Source organism: Schistocerca nitens, chromosome 6, assembly GCF_023898315.1.
Source record: "Schistocerca nitens isolate TAMUIC-IGC-003100 chromosome 6, iqSchNite1.1, whole genome shotgun sequence".
NCBI classification, from domain to species: Eukaryota; Metazoa; Arthropoda; class Insecta; order Orthoptera; family Acrididae; genus Schistocerca; species Schistocerca nitens.
Window position 1 is genome coordinate 644,978,849 of NC_064619.1, and position 6,777 is coordinate 644,985,625.

General features: G+C 43.1%; 1 pseudogene; it reads left to right on the forward strand.

The window, feature by feature from the left end:
- The first annotated feature begins 1,303 nt into the window (after window positions 1-1,303).
- Window positions 1,304-1,421, forward strand: LOC126263895 (5S ribosomal RNA; annotated as a pseudogene).
- Window positions 1,422-6,777: the final 5,356 nt, after the last annotated feature.

The following is a 6,777-nucleotide window of genomic DNA, read 5'->3' on the forward strand; positions in this document are numbered from 1 at the left end:
AAGTAACACATGAGGATTCAGTATGTCCATGACTTACCTCTGCGCCGCCAGAGGTCCGTCATTCACTCCCATCCGTGACCTGAAGTCATACCCGATAGGTCCCCACACAGTGACATAGGTGTGACACTGCTGTGTCTCTCCAAAACGTTGAAAGAACCGAAACTCACCTCAGGTCGCAGCCATACTCGCTGACTAAAGTCATCAGCGGTAGTGCAGAACCACGATTCATAGCCGATCACAATCCGACACCGTTCATCGGCTGTTCGTGCTTCCTGGTCACAGTACAACACCATACCCAGCCATTGGTGTAGTGTTATCGGAAGCCTGCGCATGGGACGGTAATTCCCCAATCCGGCTGCTGTTAGCCTCCGACGAATGAAGCGATAGGCCACAGAACATCGCAGGGAGTCCATTACTTGTTCTCGTATTGTAAATTCCTTTTTTTTTAAGAAATAACTTTACGATTACGTTGAATGTATGTCTGATCTGTCGAATGGTTAATGAACTCGACTTACCGTGCGTGTTATAACTGCAAGTGATGTGCTTACTCTGTGTTATTGTTAGCAAAAACTTTATACGAATTGATTGGGCAATGCAGCTCCCATTACCAATAAAGAAATACAGTCACTGCAAAATACATTCAGCCCCTCAGGCACTGAATCACCTGGCCCTGTTCAAAACTGATAACATTGGTCCCTGCGCACATTACAAATAAATTAAATTGTCTTACATCTAAAGCAGCAACGGAGTAACGTGAGATATTCTGGTCTCTCTCGTGAACAACAAAAATATGCTAGCTACAGGCTTAGCAGTTCCTGGCCATAATACTTTAAATGCACGTAAAATTCTTTTGGGTGATAAACGAGAGCATTTAACAAAATCCAACTTCTTCGAAAAATATATGACCTGGACTGGGAGGCGGTACTGATTATAGTGAATTACTGACACTGAATTTTTTTGCAAAAATTATATTGCAAGTTAAATTTGGTTTTCAAAAAACATTTAGCAACTGAAGTTACATTACTCACAATTGATTCACAAACAATGAGATTTAAACAGCAAGTATTATCTAACTTCACTAATCTAACATAAATACAAATCATCAAATTACATATAGCTCTGTTAACAAATCTTAGAAATATTACAAAAGTGAAATATCTAACTAGCTTTTTTATCAAAACAGTTTACAGACACTCTGGGGTTAGTCAACAATTACAAATTATCAGCCAACTTATCTATACTAACGTGCTGGCAAAAACAAAAATTATAATTATTTAATATCTTTACCTTCCTTGCATGAAGGGGCAACGGCCTTGCCGCGGTGGATACACTGGTTCCCGTGAGATCACCGAAGTTAAGCGCTGTCGGGCGTGGTTGGCACTTGGATGGGTGACCATCCAGGCCGCCATGCGCTGTTGCCATTTTTCGGGGTGCAAGTAGCCTCGTGATGGCAGTTGAGGAGCTACTCGACCGAATAGTAGCGGCTTCGGTCAAGAATACCATCATAACGACCGGGGAAGCGGTGTGCTGACCCCACGCCCCTCCTATCCGCGTCCTCCACTGAGGATGACACGGCGGTCGGATGGTCCCGGTAGGCCACTCGTTGGCCTGAAGACGGAGAGTGCTTGCATGAAGACTTCTGCTTCCAAGTTCAACAATATTGACATACCTAAATCAATCTAACACTTGGTGGCTTCACACAGCACACTACAAAAACTACCTACTCCATCGTCTTTCCCTAACAGACAGCTACCTACAACTGTGAGCCAAGCGCTCTCTTACTCCAACACTATAATGATCTCAGACCAGAAGCAGTATCTCTGGGCCTGCAGTCATACACAGTCAGCGATATAACGACTATCAAAGACAAACGTCGTTTATAAAATCGTATTCGGGTGCAGATGTGAAGTGGTTACGTCGTGCTTGCTGAACAATACGGCGATCCTTCCTTGTAGTAGTCAGTAGTAGTCGAGCAGGACTTTGACGACTAGTATTCCCGCCCTCATGCTCCCATACAGTCCAATAGTGGGCCACTCTGACATCCGAATGTCGCACAAATATCGATATTGCAGGATTCGACCAACCGGATAAATTGAGTCCCGCAATAATGTCCCTTTCAAATTCCGTCAGGTGCTGATGACGCTGTCTCACACGAGTGCGTGACATCTGACACTGTTCACGCCCCTTATGTACTCTATCAGGCTTGGTAATAACAGTAAACACGAGATCACTATTGCACTCTGCTGGTCGTTCTACCTGTCACAGAGAGTTGCAACTCTGACCTTTTACATACCCTCTGCCACATTGGCATCCAACCATGCATTCTGGATGCTTCACTTGATTTATGAGGCAATGTATTTGTTATTCCACATCTTCATCTGTACTTCACAAGTCACATTTCGTGTATGGTGTGGGACACTTCTGGTAGCACTATCATTCCCTAAACCAGTTGTGAATGGTGCGTGGGAGGAATAACATCGATACGTTATGAAATAAAGAGATTTCCACCATAGACCGTTAATATTGTCTATTATCCACTATCGGTCAGTTTCGGCTATGATGCCATTGTCATGTCGTACTTAATATGTGTGAAGACAGACCAACACACTGTCAAGCCAACTGCATATGGCGGGCGAAGATAAAACTTCTCTCACGTAGCTATCCATAAAAGTGGCATAAAACACTTTTCGAAGTAGCAGGATAAACGAGAGTCAACTGTAATAAATGGAATTGTCGTAGCACCTGTAATTGTTAACCAGGTGATAAAATCAGCAAAAAATTATTGCCTTTCAAAATTTCACTCAAAACAGAATAAACGGTTTCACGATGCACTATAACAGCGAGAAAACAACATAGAAACGCAGGAAATAATAGAACAGTGCAATCACGACGAAGTAACTCAATGTTGATGTAGCTCAATACGCCGACCTGATTTCGTAGGCCGGCCGGTGTGGCCGTGTGGTTCTAGGCGCTTCAGTCTGGACCACAGATGTTAAGTCCCATAGTGCTCACAGCCATTTGCACCATTTTTGGTTTCGTACAAGTGTAACCAGGAAGACAAAATTAAACCAACTCTTACACATAGTCATACAACTACACACACCGTCGATCTGCATAAACATTCTCAACTTGCATTAACTTCCCCATTCATACACATTAATTACTGTTATACAGAGAAAACTAATTACTGATCACAATGATTGTAAGGTGTCAGACAAATCCAACACCTTCCATGAAAACCCTGACATTATAAGCAAATACGGCAGTATGTCACATAGCTCCGAATATGTCCTGACATTAAATTAACCAAAGTAATACGATCAACAAGTGAGCAAATGGAATACCACAGACTAACACAAGAATGCCTAAATGCATGTCATACCTTCCCACCGTGAAACAGACGCAGATCTGAGGGGAGAAACGAGAACAGAATCCGAGAGCAGAATCGTGTAGGCTAGGAGGTCCTACGATAAGGGACGGACACCCACATCGCCAGCCGACTGCCAAAACCACCCCCCAGCCCATGTTAAAAGATAGAGCCCTCCAGAAGAACAGTATATATCTTACGATAACACTAAAAGGGCCACACCAGCTGCAAGTTTTAGCGTGAGACTTTTTTGCCTCTCTGTTAAGGTGCGTTTACACTGCGATTTGTATCGGCACATGTATGAGATACGTGTATATGCGACTTTGCGACATCTATCGCGACTTGTATGAGTTGACATGTATCAACCTCATACATGTATGAGCGTGCGTTTACACTGGTTGATATGTATCACTGTGCGATAGTTTCCGACGACGATTTGGAAGATTTCACATTTTTATGTGCTGATACACTTGCTTTTTTGTAAGATGATACGAAGAAAAGGCGGAGGAAGCGTAGATGGTGGCACAGAGAGTTTCTCGCGAATTAACGCTAGAGGATGGCGCATATTTTAGAAATTATGTTAGGATGAGTATGGAGGATTTCCGCGGTTTGTTATCACTTGTGGCTCCTCTTGTGTCCAAAACAACACAAACTTTCGGGAAGCGATTCCACCAGAGGATCAGTTGGCAGTAACACTTCGTTTTTTAGCCACTGGGGATTCCTCGTAAAATGAAGATTTCATGACAAAACATTTGCATTGTCGCGCGATTGCTAATGCCAACGTCTCACACACGATTGTCGGTATCCGTTGTCAACATTATCACGAGAGGCCGCCGGAATAATAGCAAAACATTGATATACGTGCCAGATCCATGAAAAAATTATATAATGTATTACATACACTGATATATATATAAAACTTGCACAATGGCCTCGCAAACACGAAGAATAATGTTGCATATGGCACTTTTTGATATTGTATGCAGATACATTAACGTCGAAACGACAGTCGGCCCTTCAAAACTCAAACAGCCGCCAAAGAGCCTGGTACTACGCATGCGCTAATCGTCGAAATAAGCGGCAGTCGACAAGACGACAGGAAATGATAGTACTGCGCATGCGCGAGTTCTTCAAATGTCGCTCATACATGTCGCGTATATGGCCAAAAAGCGATATACAAAATGTATACGCAACATGTATGAGCTGGAGGGTCCGCATACAAGTTCCGTGAATTTTTGTATGAGGTGATGTATCGCGACATGTCAAATTGACATGTCGCTCATACATGTCGCGATACATGTATCCCAGTGTAAACGTACCTTTACGTTGCAAACGTTAAAAACATTGCCCCACCACGAAAAGTATAACGTTTCTCATTTGATAGACAGAATTTTTGTAGGCGGAGCTTAAGGTTAACATTGAGACCCTGATTGGTCAGTTGGAAACACAGCCAGATGGATTTTCTAAAACCAACTTCGGTAAATTGTAGTAAGGAGAAGTTAGGAGAGAGTTCCTTCCGAGAACGGCGAGATGTGGAGCTGCGCCGCCCGCCGCCCCCTGATGCTGCCTAACCAACGACAAGGTAATGAATGCATGCGATGCCACATAACAGTGCATAAAGCTTCACTCAGAACTGCAGAAGTCTCATCTGTTACACCCCCTTTTTGCGTAATAGTAGTGTCGATCGTCAATTAAAGCTCATGGTATTCACATTTGCTACGTAAGTTAAAATCTGAAACGCGATGATTTTTCTGTTATATAATTATTGAGAAGCCACATCAGCCACTGTAATTTATGACACGTTAAATAAGTAATTAAAGATAATTGAGGGTCACTGTAGACCATTTTGATAGTTTTCTCTTTTATGAAACTTAACTTAAATCTAGATTGTAGATGTGATATGGCATAGGTCATCCTTCGATCCATTGTAGAACTTGGAAAACCATTCAGGGAATATTCGTTCACATTTTTGTTGAACGCAGTTGGTTTTTATCGTCCTGTATTGAAATATTTCCTTTTATCAATAGTAAAATTTATAAACAATGTTTTGTGAGTAGAATAAAATTTCCAATGGTAAACTTAACTGCTTTTTCGACGTTATTTTACCAGCTAACTAAAAATAGGAAAGCCTTGAACCCCTTCCACTAAATTTAGTTAGTATTAAGATTCTTTTACAGGGAGTGCAGTGGAGCTGACGCTGAAATCATTAAGTATCTGATTATATCATCGCTAGTCTCACTGAACTCTTTTGAATTCTACATGTCATGTGTGGTCTGGCGTCTCCTTACCAGCAACAGTTCCCAGGTTCAAACTAGTCAATTCCCTAAAAAACACGCTCAGAGCGTCGTTGCGCGAAAGTGGTAGGGAGACACGACTTAGAACAGACACCACGCAGAATGTTAGATGATAGAATGTGTAATTTATGTAAATACTCAAAACTTGCGCTTTGTAATACAGTGTAAACTATTTTTTGGATTTTAAAAGAGATTTTATGATTAAAATTAGAATAGAGATCAAGATAAACATCATTTCCGCCCTTTTTATTGCTCATGAAAACCACACATTGCGTGTTGTACCACCATACAGCGAGACCTTCAGAGGTGGTGGTCCACATTGCTGTACACATCGGTACCTGTAATACCCAGTAGCACGTCGTCTTGCATTGATGCATGCCTGTATTCGTTGCGGCATACTATCCACAAGTTCATCACGGGAGTGCTGGTCCAGATTGTCCCACTCCTCAACGGCGATTCGCTGTAGATCCCTCAGAGTGGTTGGTGGGTCATATCGTCCATAAACAGCCCTTTTCAATTTATCCCAGGCATGTTCAATAGGGTTCATGTCTGGAGAACCCGCTGGACGCTCTAGTCGAGCATGTCGTTATCCTGAAGGAAGTCATTCATGAGATGTGCACGATGGGGGGCACGAATTGTCGTTCATGAAGACAAATGCCTCGCTTATATGCTGCCGATATGGTTGCACTATCGGTCGGAGGGTGGCATTTACGTATTGTACAGCCGTTACGACGCCTTCCATGATCACCAGCGGCGTACGTCAGCCCCACGTAATGCCACCCCAAAACATCTGGGAACCTTCACGTTGCTGCATTCGCTCGACAGTGTGTCTAAGGCGCTCAGTCTGACCGGGTTGCCTCCAAACACGTCTTCGACAACTGTCTGGTTGAAGGCAAATTCAACAGAAGAGAACATGATGCCAAGCCTGAGCGGTCCATTCGACATGTTATTGGACTCATCTATACCGCGCTGCATGGTGTCGTGGTTGTAAAGATGGACCTCGCTATGGACGTCGGGAGTGAAGTTGCGCATCATGCAGCCTATTGCGCACAGTTTGAGTCGTGACACGGCGTCCTGTGTCTGCACGAAAAGCATTATTCAACATGGTGGCGTTGC